The sequence below is a fragment of the Arachis hypogaea genome, chromosome 16 (assembly GCF_003086295.3).
Source record: "Arachis hypogaea cultivar Tifrunner chromosome 16, arahy.Tifrunner.gnm2.J5K5, whole genome shotgun sequence".
NCBI classification, from domain to species: Eukaryota; Viridiplantae; Streptophyta; class Magnoliopsida; order Fabales; family Fabaceae; genus Arachis; species Arachis hypogaea.
In genome coordinates, this window is record NC_092051.1 from 68,833,176 (window position 1) to 68,848,537 (window position 15,362).

General features: G+C 39.5%; 7 non-coding genes and 4 pseudogenes across 7 annotated transcripts; all 11 read left to right on the forward strand.

The window, feature by feature from the left end:
* Positions 1–16: 16 nt before the first annotated feature.
* Positions 17–129, forward strand: LOC112759569 (5S ribosomal RNA; annotated as a pseudogene).
* A 176-nt stretch (positions 130–305) lies between these two features.
* On the forward strand, positions 306–421 carry LOC112759304 (5S ribosomal RNA). The gene has a single exon (XR_003180077.1). It is a non-coding gene; the product is annotated as a 5S ribosomal RNA (ribosomal RNA).
* Positions 422–611: 190 nt separating this feature from the next.
* On the forward strand, positions 612–730 carry LOC112759296 (5S ribosomal RNA). Its single transcript, XR_003180069.1, has one exon. It is a non-coding gene; the product is annotated as a 5S ribosomal RNA (ribosomal RNA).
* A 180-nt stretch (positions 731–910) lies between these two features.
* LOC112759540 (5S ribosomal RNA) lies at positions 911–1,029 on the forward strand (annotated as a pseudogene).
* Positions 1,030–1,208: 179 nt separating this feature from the next.
* LOC112760620 (5S ribosomal RNA) lies at positions 1,209–1,327 on the forward strand. Its single transcript, XR_003181052.1, has one exon. It is a non-coding gene; the product is annotated as a 5S ribosomal RNA (ribosomal RNA).
* A 179-nt stretch (positions 1,328–1,506) lies between these two features.
* On the forward strand, positions 1,507–1,625 carry LOC112759340 (5S ribosomal RNA). Its single transcript, XR_003180109.1, has one exon. It is a non-coding gene; the product is annotated as a 5S ribosomal RNA (ribosomal RNA).
* Positions 1,626–1,804: 179 nt separating this feature from the next.
* On the forward strand, positions 1,805–1,923 carry LOC112761592 (5S ribosomal RNA). Its single transcript, XR_003181980.1, has one exon. It is a non-coding gene; the product is annotated as a 5S ribosomal RNA (ribosomal RNA).
* A 179-nt stretch (positions 1,924–2,102) lies between these two features.
* On the forward strand, positions 2,103–2,221 carry LOC112759720 (5S ribosomal RNA; annotated as a pseudogene).
* Positions 2,222–2,399: 178 nt separating this feature from the next.
* LOC112759264 (5S ribosomal RNA) lies at positions 2,400–2,518 on the forward strand. The gene has a single exon (XR_003180043.1). It is a non-coding gene; the product is annotated as a 5S ribosomal RNA (ribosomal RNA).
* A 179-nt stretch (positions 2,519–2,697) lies between these two features.
* LOC112759457 (5S ribosomal RNA) lies at positions 2,698–2,816 on the forward strand. The gene has a single exon (XR_003180205.1). It is a non-coding gene; the product is annotated as a 5S ribosomal RNA (ribosomal RNA).
* A 180-nt stretch (positions 2,817–2,996) lies between these two features.
* On the forward strand, positions 2,997–3,116 carry LOC112759553 (5S ribosomal RNA; annotated as a pseudogene).
* Positions 3,117–15,362: the final 12,246 nt, after the last annotated feature.

Below are 15,362 nucleotides of genomic sequence, written 5' to 3' on the forward strand. Positions count from 1 at the left end.
GTGCGCATACTTTAACAGGTGCGATCATACCAGCACTAACTCACCGGATCCCATCAGAACTCCGTAGTTAAGCATGCTTGGGCGAGAGTAGTACTAGGATAGGTGACGGAAGTCTTCGTGTTGCACCTTTTTTTTACATCGTGCTTACCCTCATTCTTTAAACGTCGCTATCTTGAATAGTTTAGCTAATGCGAGCCTCAATTACCTTATTTTCGGCAAGCTCGCACGGGCCCGCAGGGATTCGCAGCTCGACTTACCCTACGTCGCGAGACATGCTTATGATAATTGTCTACGCATACTTTAACAGGTGCGATCATAGCAGCACTAATGCACCGGATCCCATCAGAACTACGTAGTTAAGCGTGCTTGGGCGAGAGTAGTACTAGGATGGGTGACCTGGGAAGTCCTCGTGTTGCACCTTTTTTTTTTTCTTTTTTTTAACGTCGTGCTTACCCTCGTTCCTTAAGCGACGCTATCTTGAATAGTTTAGCTAAAGCGAGCCTCAATGACCTGATTTTCGGCAAGCTCGCACGAGCCCCGCAGGTATTCGCAGCTCGACTTACCCTACGTCGCGAGACATGCTTATCCTAATTGTGTGGGCATACTTTAATAGGTGCGATCATACAAGTACTTATGCATCGGATCCCATCAGAACTCTGCAGTTAAGCGTGCTTGGGCGAGAGTAGTACTATGATGGGTGACCTTCTGGGAAGTCCTGGTGTTGCACCTTTATTTTTTAACGTCGTGCTTACCCTCGTTATTTAAACGACCCTATCTTGAACAGTTTAGCTAAAGCGAGCCTCAATGACCTAATTTTCCGCAAGCTCGCACGTGCCCCACAGGGATTCGCAGCTCGACTTACCCTACGTCGCGAGACATGCTTATGATAATTATGTGCGCATACTTTAATAGGTGCGATCATACCATCACTAATTCACCGGATACCATCAGAACTCCGCAGTTAAGCGTGCTTGGGCTAGAGTAGTACTAGGATGGGTGACCTCCTAGGAAGTCCTCGTGTTGAACCTTTTTTTTTTACGTCGTGCTTACCCTCGTTCTTTAAACGACGCTATCTTGAATAGTTTAGCGAAAGCGAGCCTCAATTACCTGATTTTCGGCAAGCTCGCACGGACCACGCAGGGATTCGCAGCTCGACTTACCCGACGTCGCGAGACATGCTTATTATAATTATGTGCGTATACTTTAATAGGTGCGATTATACCAGCATTAATGCACCGGATCCCGTCAGAACTCCGCAGTTAAGCGTGCTTGGGCGAGAGTAGTACTAGTATGGGTGACCTCCTAGGAAGTCCTCGTGTCGCACCTTTTTTTTTAACACCCTGCTTACCCTCGTTCTTTAAACGACGCTATCTTGAATAGTTTAGCTAAAGCGAGCCTCAATGACCAGATTTTCGGCAAGCTCGCATGGGCCCCGCAGGGATTCGCAGCTCGACTTACCCTACGTCGCAAGACATGCTTATGATAATTGTGTGCGCATACTTTAATAGGTGCGATCATACCAGCACTAATTCACCGGATACCATCAGAACTCCGCAGTTAAGCGTGCTTGGGCTAGAGTAGTACTAGGATGGGTGACCTCCTTGGAAGTCCTCGTGTTGAACCTTTTTTTTTTACGTCGTGCTTACCCTCGTTCTTTAAACGACGCTATCTTGAATAGTTTAGCTAAAGCGAGCCTCAATGACCTGATTTTCGGCAAACTCACAGGGGCCCCACAGTGATTCGCAGCTCGACTTACCCTATGTCGCGAGACATGCTTATGATAATTATGTGCACATACTTTAATAGGTGCGATTATACCAGCACTAATGCACCGGATCCCATCAGAACTCCACAGTTAAGCGTACTTGGGCGAGAGTAGTACTAGGATGGGTGACCTCCTAGGAAGTCCTCGTGTTGCACCTATTTTTTTAACGTCGTGCTTACCCTCGTTCTTTAAACGACGCTATCTTGAATAGTTTAGCTAAAGCGAGCCTCAATGACCGGATTTTCGGCAAGCTCGCATGGGCCCCGCAGCGATTCGCAGCTCGACTTACCCTACGTCGCAAGACATGCTTTTGATAATTGTGTGCGCATACTTTAAAAGGTGCGATCATACCAGCACTAATTAACCGGATACCATCAGAACTTCGCAGTTAAACGTGCTTGGGCTAGAGTAGTACTAGGATGGGTGACCTCCTTGGAAGTCCTCGTGTTGAACATTTTTTTTTACGTCGTGCTTATCCTCGTTCTTTAAACGACGCTATCTTGAATAGTTTAGCTAAAGCGAGCCTCAATCACCTGAGTTTCGGCAAGTTCGCACGAGCCCTGCAGGGATTCGCAGCTCGACTTACCCTACGTCGCGAGACATGCTTATCATAATTGTGTGCGCATACTTTAATAGGTGCGATCATACCAGCACTAATGCACCGGATCCCAGCAGAACTCTGCAGTTAAGCGTGCTTGGGCGAGAGTAGTACTAGGATGGGTGACCTTCTGGGAAGCCCTGGTGTTGGACCTTTTTTTTTAACGTCGTGCTTACCCTCGTTCTTTAAAAGACGCTATCTTGAAAAGTTTAGCTAAAGCGAGCCTCAATGACCTGATTTTTGGCAAGCTCGCACGTGCCCTGCAGGGATTCGCAGCTCGACTTACCCTACGTCGCGAGACATGCTTATGATAATTGTGTGCGCATACTTTAATAGGTGTGATCATACCATCACTAATGCACCGGATCCCATCAGAACTTTGCAGTTAAGTGTGCTTGGTAGAGAGTAGTACTACGATGGGTGACCTCCTGGGAAGTCCTCGTGTTGCACCTCTTTTTTTTTTCACGTCGTACTTACCCGCGTTCTTTAAACGACCCTATCTTGAATAGTTTAGCTAAAGCGAGCCTCAATGACCTGATTTTCAGAAAGCTCGCACGGGCCCTCCAGGGATTTGCAGCTCGACTTACCCTACGTCGCAAGACATGCTTATGAAAATTGTGTGCGCATACTTTAATAGGTGGATCATACCAGCACTAATGCACCAGATCCTATTAGAACTCCACAGTTAAGCGTGCTTGGGCGAGAGTAGTACTAGGATGGGTGACCTCCTGGGAAGTCCTGGTGTTGCATCTTTTTTTTACGTCGTGCTTACCCTCGTTCTTTAAACGATGCTATCTTGAATAGTTTAGCTAAAGCGAGCCTCAATGACCTGATTTTTGGCAAGCTCACACGGGCCCCGTGATGTGTGGAAAACGATCCAACACAAAACTCACCGGCAAGTGTACCGGGTCGCATCAAGTAATAATAACTCACATGAGTGAGGTCGATCCCACCGGGATTGAAGGATTGAGCAATTTTAGTTTAGTGGTTGATTTAGTCAAGCGAATCAAGTGTTGGTTGAGAGGTTTGTAATTGACAGAAGTTAAATTGCTTGAAATGTAAAGGGAGAGGGGTAATTGCTGTAAATTAAAGAGCAAAGGAAGTAAAAGTGTTGAATCTTAGAGTGCAAGTAATATAAATTGCAGAAACTTAAATTGCAAGAAATGTAAATGACTGAATCTTAAAGTGTAAGAAATGTAAATTGCTTGAATTATAAAAGGAATTGGGAATTGGGATTGCAGAATTTAAACGAGAACAAGTGAATTGCAATAAACAGAAGAGTAAAGGAGTAATTGAATTGAATTAGATCTAAACAGAAAAGTAAAAATTCTTGAAAAAAAAAACAGAAAGTGAGCAATGCTTAATTTACAGCAATTTAAAAGTGGTTGAAGATCTCAGGAGTGGAAGAGACTAGATAACAAGTCTAGATCTCAAATCCTTCCTGGATCCAACAAGAACAATTGCAAAAGAAATAAAGGAAATTAAATTGCAGAAGAGTAGAAGACTGAAGTAGTAAATAGAAACTGAAATTCAATTATGCAGAAGATTAAAACAAGATCTCAAGGTGAGATTGAAACAGAAGTTCTTCAATTCTTCACCCAAGATCCAAAGCAAGAAAAGTAAAGAGTGCTCAAGCAAGAACAAGGAAGAAGAGAGATCAATTCTCCTTCCCAATTCTCTAAGATCTCAATTCAAAAGTAAAAGCTCAAAATGAAAAATGAAAGCTAAAAGAAAAATTCAAAGTAAAGTCTAGAGGTCCTAACTAAATCAAACTAGCTTCTATTTATACACTTTCTATTCTTAGATTTTAGAATTTGGATGGGCTTTCAAATTTGGTGAAGAAATGAATTAAATTGGATTTTGGTGAATTTTGGCCCAAGTGCACCTCCCAGGGGCAAGCTCAGTTGGAAAACCAAACTGAGCGCCCAACTTGCCATGCTTCTTCAATTTTTGGTGCGCCAGCCTCCCTTGGACATGTTGCGTGACACTAGAGCTCAGTTGGAATTTTGAACTGAGGTCTCCATGTCCTGGCCGTGTCATGGGGTGCACAAGGCTCCTTGGTGTGTAATAAACCACTATTTTATGGTTTATCTTGTGCTCAATTGAGTGGTTTTTATCTACTCTTTACCCACTTATTCATACTATTCGCATGGTTTTACATTTGCCTTCCTAATTATGTGCTTTGATTGAAAACATGCTTCTTTGATCTTATATTTGCTTATTATTAATCCTCTCTTATCACCATTAGATGCCTTGATATGTGTGTTAAGTGATTTCAGAGATTATAGGGCAGGAATGGTTTAGAGGATAGAAAGGAAGCATGCAAAAGTGGAAGGAATACAAGAAGTTGGAGAAATTGCTAAGCTGTCCAGCCTGACCTCTCTACACTCAAACGGCTATAACTTTAGCTACAGAGGTCCAAACGATACGGTTCCCATTGCGTTAGAAAGCTAACGACCGGGGCTTCGATTTGATATATAATATGATATAGTTTCCCTGACGCTAGGCGACGCGACCGCGTGATCCATGCGGCCGCGTCGCAATGACGGAAATCCAGCGTGGCAAAATTCGAACCCAGAGAATTCTGGACTGTTTTTGACCCAGTTTGCGGCCCAGAAAACACAGATTAGAGGCAATAAAATGGGAAAATGCATTCATTCAAAGGAGGCTCTCATAATTCATAATTTTAGGAGTAGATGTAGTTTTTAGAGAGAGAGGTTCTCTCCTTTCTCTTAGGATTAGGATTTAGGATTTCTCTTAGTTTTAGGAGTGACTCTCAATCCCAGGTTCAACGTTCTTTTACTTTATATTTATCTCTTACGTTCAGATACTTTAATGCTTATATTAGTTATGTTGCCTATTTGGCTTATGCTACATTCATGTTATGATTTTCTTAATTAATATTATTTGAGGTATTTCAGATTTAAGATCGCTTTGCTTTTAATTTAATTTAGATATTTTCTTCCTTTTGGCTTTGGTTAGGTAATTGGTAACACTTGAGTTGTCAAACTCAGGAGTGGTTGAAATTGGCAGATTTTGCTTTAGCTAGAATTGCTCTAACACTAGTCTCTCCACAGGAGTTGACTAGGACTTGAGAATCAAGCTAATTAGTCCACTTGACTTAACTAAGTGGGATTGAAATCCAATTCTCATCACATCTGATAAGGATAACAAGGATAGGATTTCTGGTTCTCATATCTTGCCAAAAGCTTATTTTTCAGTTATTTATTTATTTTTATTGCTTTAAAAATATACCTGTGCCCATTGCCCAAACTCCAAATTCCCCCAATTTACAAACTCATAACCAATAATAAGAACATACCTCCCTGCAATTCCTTGAGAAGATGACTCGAGGTTTAAATACTCGATTATCAATTTTAAAAGGGGTTTGTTACTTGTGACAACCAAAATGTTTGTATGAAAGGACTTTTGAAGGTTTAGAAACTATACTTGCAACGAGGATTTATCCGCAAATTTCTAGACCACGCAAAAGTTCTCTCATCAAAATGGCACCGTTGCCGGGGAATTGCAAACGTGTGCCTTATTATTGGTTATTGTAAATATTTTTCTTTTACTTGTTTATTTGTTTTTATTTTTGTTTTTATTTTCGCTTTTCCATAAATTAAGAGGTTATTTATTTTTATTTAGTTATTAAAAAATTTTTTTTTCAGATTTTTATTTTTAAAATTTTTATCTTATCTTATCTTATTTCAAAAAAAAATTTCAAATTCAAATTTTAAATAACTTTTTAATTTCAATTTGTTTTTATTTTTGTTTTTAAATTTTTATTAGTTACTATGAATTCTCACCCCTCTCGCTTCAAGTTTGATTCCAATGTTGTTGTTAGGAATGGAAACTATAATGAAAATATGCATCAAAGTTGGAAGAATCAAAGATGGGAGGAGCCACAAGGATTTAATCAACCCTCATGGCAACAACCACCTCCAATGGACCATCAACAACCATTCTGTGATGCATATCAAGGCAATGGCTATGGTGAGCACTCTTTTAATTATCAACAACCACCACCATATGCCTATGAATCCTTTCCTCAACATAACTTTGGACCACCAAACTCACAAGCCCCTTTCCGCCATTCACCTCCATATGACCCTAACCCTCAACCACCATACCAACCACCTTATGAGCCATATGAACCATATATAGAACCACCCCAATTCCAATCCAATCACTCCCAACCACCACCACTTTCTTTTGTAGCATGTCCAAGTCCGGCAACCTGAGAAGCGGAGGATCGCCTAAGGGAAACAGTAATTAAATTTCAAACAACCATTCAACAACTGGAGCAAGCAATGATTCAATGGGCTTCTAGACGCTTAAATACACAAGGATCAGCCACAGCCCCATGTGGACAGTCTAGTGAAGAGCATAGCATGAAGGAGATACCAGAAACCCCAGTGGACAAGACAGAGAATGAATTCGTACTAGAACAAGTAGAAGAAGCTGTCATTGTTCAAGAAGAAGAAGAAGTGGTTGAAGACTTAGGAGATGTAGAACCTCCATGGGAAAGTCAAGACATAGAGCCTCCTTCCAAGACGGTTGTAATTGATGCTGAGGAGGGTGTACAACCTCCAAAGCATATCATAGTTGAAGACTTGGAAGAGGTTGATCAAGAGATGGAGATTCAAGAGGAAGAAGCACAACCTCCCATGCCCTTGGAAAGCAATGAAGAGGAGATTAAATTGGAAGAGAGCTGTCAAGAGGAAGATGTTGAAATTGAAGAAGCTTGCAAAGAGGTGGTAATTATCAGAGAAGAGCACAAGGGGAACTTGCAATTTCATTAAAAATACCTCCCCCTAAGTTGCCATCATCCTTCACAACATTCAAGTGGGTAAAATTCATATCCCGTAGCTTTCTAATCCCACTTGAATATGGGCTACTGGAGACGGATGGTCAACTTAGAGCTCTTTGTGATATTAAGAGTAAGAGGAAGATGGCCAGTGGTAAGAATTGTCCTGCAAGGTTCATCATGGTTGGAAGCTTTAAGTTCAAACGCAAAGGTTGGTATAAAGCTCAATTGAATGGGTCTAGAAAGTTGTTTGGTAGCTGTAGTGAGAATTCAAATTACTTATCACCCGGCTGGAAAAATACAGATCCCGACAAAAGTGGGTGTAAAAGCAAGTTTTGGGATCCTGGAATCTGTTCTGACATCCAACAGCCCGGGAGCCTAAGAATCTTTTTGAAGCTGCTCAAGGGTTTTACATGCCTAGTTTGGGACCCTGGAGGTTATTGGAATCATAAACACTGGTGGAGATTCTTGGATGAGTTCAAGCATAAGCCACCATAACAGGAAGCTTATCAAATGTCCAACTTAAGGACTTTAACTAAAAGTTCTAGGTGGGAGACAACCCACCATGGTATGATCGTTCCTTTTTCATTTTTATTTAGTTTTATTTGTTTTCGAGTTTTATTTTATTTTATTTTATTGAACCTGGAGTTTTGCATCACATTCATATTAACACTGCATTCTGCATCTTTTCAGATTAAAAAAAAAGCGAGCACGCGACGCGACCGCATCAGCGACGCGTCCGCGTCGCAAGGAGATGAGAGATAATATTAATATGAACAGAGAGTTTCGCAGGAGCAGCGCTGGAGGCGTGCCAATGGCACAAATCACCCCACGCGACTGCGTCGCCGACGCGTCCGCGTCCCATGGGAACATTGGCCTCCCACGCGACCGTGTCACCCACGCGGCCGCGTGACCTAAAAATCGACGTCAAAAGGGTGCATGGCCGAAAGTTATGCTGGAGTTGGGCTGGACTCATGCTGGAAGCCCAAGCCCTCCCACGCGAACGCGTGCCCCACGCGTCCACGTCACCTGACCTTCTTGTGCACCACGCGACCGCGTCACTCACGTGTCCGCGTCACAAGCGGCGCACAGATTATCCAGATCAGCCAAATTTCTTATCTCTTCTTCTCTAATCCTTATTTTTCTTATCTTTTCTTATTTCTTTCTTCTTCCTTTCTTATCTTCTTTCCCTTCTCATCTCTCTTATTTTTCTTTTTATTTTATTCTAGTTTATTTACATACTTTCATTCATTGCATTATTTTCATTGGTGTTAGAAATTTATTTGGGTCATTATTTCTATATTTTACTTGTGGATTACTAGAGGAATTATTTGACAATTATATATATTTATTTTTAAAGGGTTGCTTGCATGTTCAATTTATTATTTTCATTAGATTATTTAACATGCATGCTATGTGTTTGTGAAAACGCCCGTATGGCATTGTGCACTGCTTTTCAGTATCTTTTATCCTACTACTCTGAATGCTTGCTTTTCATAAACTCCCTTTACTATTGTATTAATTGAAATTAATTGTCAATACAAACGTGATGATTTGTTATAAAGTATTGCTTGGTCTATGCTACTCATGCCCTTTGCCGGCATGCCAATAAACACCTTGCATTCACTTGTCTTTACATGCACTAGCTATTTCCCATTGTTGGCTTTTCACATGTACTCGCGAGCATGTGATAATATCAGTTATATCTTAATGTGCATCCATCACCACCTTTTCTGTTGTCTTCCTTGCTATATATATCTCTTTGAATTTAATTTACTTTCTCTTCCCTTTTTTAGGATGGCCACCAAGAAAGGAAAAGAGAAAGCCATTCCCAAATCAACAGCATGGAAAGGAACAAAAAGAGCCCCAGCTGAGGAACCACAACCCCCATCCACTTGCACATCTTAGCATGCACCGAGGACGGTGCAATCTTTAAGTGTGGGGAGGTCGATACCGATCTCCATGGGTTAGTACTTTCCTATCTCATACACCAATATTTTATTTTCTCTGTTAATTGTTGCATTTGCATATTTAATTGCATGTTTATTTGATTTTTGCATTTAGTTACTGCTTGGTTAAAATAATAAGTTTCTTCTTAAGATCCTATTTTTTGAAAATTTTCACTAATTTAAAACCAAAATTTTTGTGTTAAACTTGTTTGAAGTTGTAATTGGAACATGGTTTTTGAGCCAAAGAACACACAACCTGTGAGACTTTGAGCTTATTTACATGGTTACATTATTTAACCATAAATATTTTATTCCTGTGTGTTTCCTTCTCTATGATTGTAATTTGTATTTTGTTCCAGTCTATATGTCCTTTGTTTAGTATAATTACATGCTTGCGTATGATTGAGGCCATATTTGATTATCAACTCACTTACCCCAAATAAGCCTACCTTTTACATCACCTTTGTTAGCCCCTTGAGCTTTTAATCCCCTTCTGTTCTATAACCACATCACTAGCCTTAAGCAGAAAACAAATTAATTATCCCAATTGAATCTTTGGTTAGCTTAAGATAGAGATTGTGTAGCAAATAAGTGTGGGGAAATTTTGGGAACATTGGTTAATAAGGGAACGTATTTAATTTATTTGGATATTGGGAATTTGGGAACCTACTCATGAAAAACCAAAATAGAAAAATAATGAAGAATCCATGTGCATTGATAAGTTATGTTTGCTTTTATGATTCAAAAAAAGAGAGAGAGAGAGAAAAAGAGAAAAAGAAAAAAATATATAATATAGATAAATAAATAAGGGGACAAAATTACCCCAATGTTAAGTTAATGAAAAATCAATGCACATGTGATAAATTAAAAAGAAAAATTTGGTACATGAGTATGGGAATCATACAAAAGTGGGAATTATGGGTAGCTAGGTATGATTTTAAAGTTATATAGAGTGTATGTATGTTAGGTGAGAGCTTGGCTAGTCAAAGATTCAATTTATAGCTCACTTAGCCATATATATACCTTTACCCTTACCTTAGCCCCATTACAACCTTGAAAAAGACCTCATGATGTTTGCATTGGTACACTAAATTTTTGTTGATTAGTTAGATGAAGAACAAGGTTTAGAAAGCATGACTAGAGAAGAGTAGAGTGAATAACCCTATACACTTGAGAGATTAGAGTGATACACACTACCAGTGAGGGTTCAATGCTTGATTCTATATTCCCTGCTTTCATGAGCTGTCTTCTTACAAGTTTACTTGCTTTTTATTGTATGATTTGAATTAGTGAAATCTGGTTTATGTTTGTCTTGAAGAGCTTATTTACTTTTAACCAAGCAGGTAGAAATATTTTTTTTGCATGTAGTTGCATTCATATAGATAGGTTGCATTTCATGCATTCTACCATTCCTCTTCATTTCTTTATAGCTTCTCTTGAGCTTAGCATGAGGACATGCTAATGTTTAAGTGTGGGGAGGTTGATAAACCACTATTTTATGGTTTATGTTGTGCTCAATTGAGTGGTTTTTATCTACTCTTTACCCACGTATTCATACTATTCGCATGGTTTTACATTTGCCTTCCTAATTATGTGCTTTGATTGAAAACATGCTTCTTTGATCTTATATTTGCTTATTATTAATCCTCTCTTATCACCATTAGATGCCTTGATATGTGTGTTAAGTGATTTCAGAGATTACAGGGCAGGAATGGTTTAGAGGATAGAAAGGAAGCATGCAAAAGTGGAAGGAATACAAGAAGTTGGAGAAATTGCTAAGCTGTCCAGCCTGACCTCTCTGCACTCAAACAGCTATAACTTTAGCTATAGAGGTCCAAACGACGTGATTCCAGCTGAGTTGGAAAGCTAACGTCCGGGGCTTCAATTTGATATATAATATGATATAGTTTCCCTGAAGCTAGGCGACGCGACCGCGTGATCCATGCGGCCGCGTCGCAATAACAGAAATCCAGCGTAGCAAAATTCGAACGCAGCGAATTCTGGACTGTTTTTGACCCAGTTTGCGGCCCAGAAAACACAGATTAGAGGCCATAAAGTGGGAGAATGCATCCATTCAGAGGAGGCTCTCATAATTCATAATTTTAGGAGTAGATGTAGTTTTTAGAGAGAGAGATTCTCTCCTCTCTCTTAGGATTAGGATGTAGGATTTCTCTTAGTTTTAGGAGTGACTCTCAATCCCAGGTTCAACGTTCTTTTAATTTATATTTATCTCTTACGTTCAGATACTTTAATGCTTATATTAGTTATGTTGCCTATTTGGCTTATGCTACATTCATGTTATGATTTTCTTAATTAATATTATTTGAGGTATTTCAGATTTAAGATCGCTTTGCTTTTAATTTAATTTAGATATTTTCTTCCTTTTGGCTTTGGTTAGGTAATTGGTAACACTTGAGTTGTCAAACTCAGGAGTGGTTGAAATTGGCAGATTTTGCTTTAGCTAGGATTGCTCTAACACTAGTCTCTCCACAGGAGTTGACTAGGACTTGAGAATCAAGCTAATTAGTCCACTTGACTTAACTAAGTGGGATTGAAATCCAATTCTCATCACATCTGATAAGGATAACAAGGACAGGATTTCCGGTTCTCATACCTTGCCAAAAGCTTATTTTTCAGTTATTTATTTATTTTTATTGCTTTGAAAATATACCTGTGCCCATTGCCCAAACTCCAAACTTCCCCAATTTACAAACTCATAACCAATAATAAGAACATACCTCCCTGCAATTCCTTGAGAAGACGACCCGAGGTTTAAATACTCGGTTATCAATTTTAAAAGGGGTTTGTTACTTGTGACAACTAAAACGTTTGTATGAAAGGACTTTTGAAGGTTTAGAAACTATACTTGCAACGAGGATTTATCTGCAAATTTCTAGACCACGCAAAAGTTCTCTCATCAGTGTGTCAAAGTTGTGCGCCAAAGTGAGGGGAGATGGGGGGGAGTAGTGCTCAGTTAGGAAAACCAACTGAGCTCCCCATGCAGCGCCTTGCTCTTGCCTTCAAGGTCCCAGGTTCAACTCTTGGTGGAGGCAAATGGAGATAATTTCCTTGGAAGAGTGGAGAGTAAGGAGTGCTTCTACAAGGAAGCTCCAGGTTCGAGCCTTGGGTGAGCCCTTTTGGCTTATTTTCTTTGCACAAGGAAAAGGCCTCTTCCCTTGTTCTCCATGGAGCTCCCAGGTTCGAATCCTTGCCAAAGCCTTTTGGCCTATTTTCCTTGCAAGGCAATATAAAGTAGCGCTCAGTTAATTAAAGCAATTGAGCGCCCTTGCCTCCTTGGAGTAGTGCCTTCTTGTCATCCCTCAGGTGCAAGGTTCAAGTCTTGGTGAATGCTTTTTGGCTAATTTCCCTTGCAAGCTAGGTAGCGTGAGGTTCCGTGTTCGAACCTTGGGGAAGGCTTTTTGGCCCATTTTTCCTTGTTTTCCTTGCAAGGAGCGTTTCTTGCTTCCCTTGGGCCATGAGTTCGAAACTTGGTGGCTTCACTCCTTGGAATTTTGCTTTGAATTTATTCTTGAAAGAGCCCGATAAAGCTCACTTAGTGAACTGAGCCTTATGTTGTTTCCTTGCTTTATTTTAGTGCTCAGTTAACTAATTGAACTGAGCTTGGTGCCTTGCTTTCTCCCATTTGTCCTTGTGAAGCTCAGTTTGCTTTCTCAACTTAGCTTTCACTCTTCTTTGATTTTTGCCACGCTTTTTCTTTCCTTGGGCACGCTTCTTAAGCAACGCTTTCTTACTTTCTTCTTTTCTTCACCTACAAATAATCAAAACAACCAATCAAAGTATCACCAAATTCACAAGGTTTACAAATCATTAAAAATCAATTAAATTTAGCTTAAACCTTATAATTTAGAATAAATTAAATGGTGGTTGTTTGATTCAAAGATGTCATGCATTTTCATTCCAAATTACTTACTTATAATGCAAGAAAGTGCATAAAACCAAATAAAAATAAAGAAAAAGGCTAGTGAAACTTGGCTAGGATGACTTGTCATCACAACACCAAACTTAAAACTTGCTTGTCCCCAAGCAAGCACTAAACATAAGAGAAGATAGAATGAAATAGATAAGTATGCATGTCCTTATTAGGCATATAGTTGAATTTGGTTTATGGGGTTTTATGCAGATCAAAAGTAGCTCATTTATTACTTGCTGTCAAAACAAACCATGTTCCCTCAAGGGTTCACCAAGGTTGCTGCTACAATGCCTTACTTTTTAATCATTTCCCTTGTTAGTTTTTCTTCTTTCTTTTACATAAAGAGCTTATTACTTATTAAAGGCTTGGTGGCAAATGTTGCAGTGGCCTTTGGCTTAATTTCACTCAACATTTCTTCACCACAGACACATGGCTCACCTTTTTCTTCCTAGGATCATTGATGCCCAGCATCTCTTTGGATAACTAAATGTTTTGTAGCTAGGTTGCTCTTTATTGTGGACTTTCAGTTGGCAATCCCAAATCAGTTGATCTAAGTTGCCAAGTTTTAAAATACTCCTTAGAACTTACTTGTCCAAGCATATCCTAGTACACAAACACCATAGGCATATGTCCTAGGGTCCAAGCTATTGGTGTCTAGTCTTATTGTTTGTTTCTTTGCCAACTTTTGGATTTTCTTCTTTCTTTTTCTTTTTGTTTTGGTTTATTTTCAAGGGGCTTTCATTAATTAAGGGATCATAGCAGCAAACTGGCTTGAGCTTCAAGTAACAAGTCATTCTGCAGCATTTATTCTATGAGCTAACAATTAAATCAAGCACACACCACCACTAACTTCTATCTTAACTTTTGCAACATTGAACAATTACTTTTCTAAATCAAACATTTTTCTTTTATTCAAACAGTAAGGGGAAACAAAACAAAGTATTCAAGTTAATGAAGGATGACATTTATTATGCAGAAAATCTTTCAAGTAAAAAAATTATGCAGATAGCTTTCTTCAGCATGTATTTCCACTTGCAAATAAATGATCATTCCAGCCAGACATAAAGGAGTCTCTGAATTAAATCATTACATAACAACAAGAATCAAGTATAGATACAACCTGTGGGTTGCAGCTTCTCATTCTTCCTTTTGTTTGCTCCTTTTGAGTCATAATGCAAGTGTTCTTTAATTTGTTGGCTATTTTCCTGCATAATCCTCGAAAGTGGCTTGCTTCTCAAGCCCTTAGGGTATTCGGTTAATTTGCAAAGCTTATTTGTGGGCTTTTGAACTTACTTTGGTGTGTGAACACCAAACTTAGTTCCTTGCCAATGTCTCTCATGCAGCAAATTTATTGTCTGTGAAATCCTTTTTCCATGCTAAAGGTAATAAAACTAAAAACTATGAAACAGTAAATAGTTAACTAGTTTATCTAAATGCTTGAAGCTAGCATTATGCAGAAAGTGAGAATGTGTTTTATGATGAGACTTTGGTGGAACACCAAACTTAGAATCCTTCACTCTCCCTTAGATTGTTTTGGTGTGCAACACCAAACTTAGCTTCTTGCAATGTAGACAAAACTAATTGACCTTTTTATTGAAATAGCCATGAAAATAAAACTACCTCAGGTTGGGTTACCTCCCAACAAGCGCTTCTTTATTGTCACTAGCTTGACATCTTATCCTTTGATCATAGGGGTTGAAAATCATAGTGCCTCAGCTTTTCTCCTCTTACTGTGAACTTCCTTCCGGTCTCCTCTTTGATGATCTCTAGGTGTTCAAGTGAAAGGACCCGGTTCACAGTGTAGTATTCAGATGATTGTGGGGACACCTTCATTGGTTGGGTGTTTAACACTACTTTATCCCCTGGTGAAAAGCCTTCAGTAGGGATCTTCTTGTTTCTCCACCTTCTTGGCCTCTTCTTCTTTTCTTTCTCAAAAGATACTCCCTGCCTTGGTGGTTCCTTTTCTGAGATGTTGAATTTCTCATCTGGAGATTTTGGATCTAGTTCCTCCTAGATTTCTTTGGTTTGTTGCACCATCTCTACTGCTTTCAAGCATGGATTTAGAAGTCTTGGAGCTAACTCATTGACTACCTCCTTCAAACTTTGATCTCTGGCCTTATCCTTCATAGAATCTTTTTCTTGAATTGGCTCATGCAAGGTTTTAAAAACATGGAATGCTAGGTGCTCATCATGCACTCTTAGCAACAATTCTCCCTTTTCAACATCTATCAATGCTCTGCCCATAGCTAGGAAAGGCCTCCCAAGAATGATGGGAGTGTTAGGGTCCTCCTCCATATCCAGAATGACAA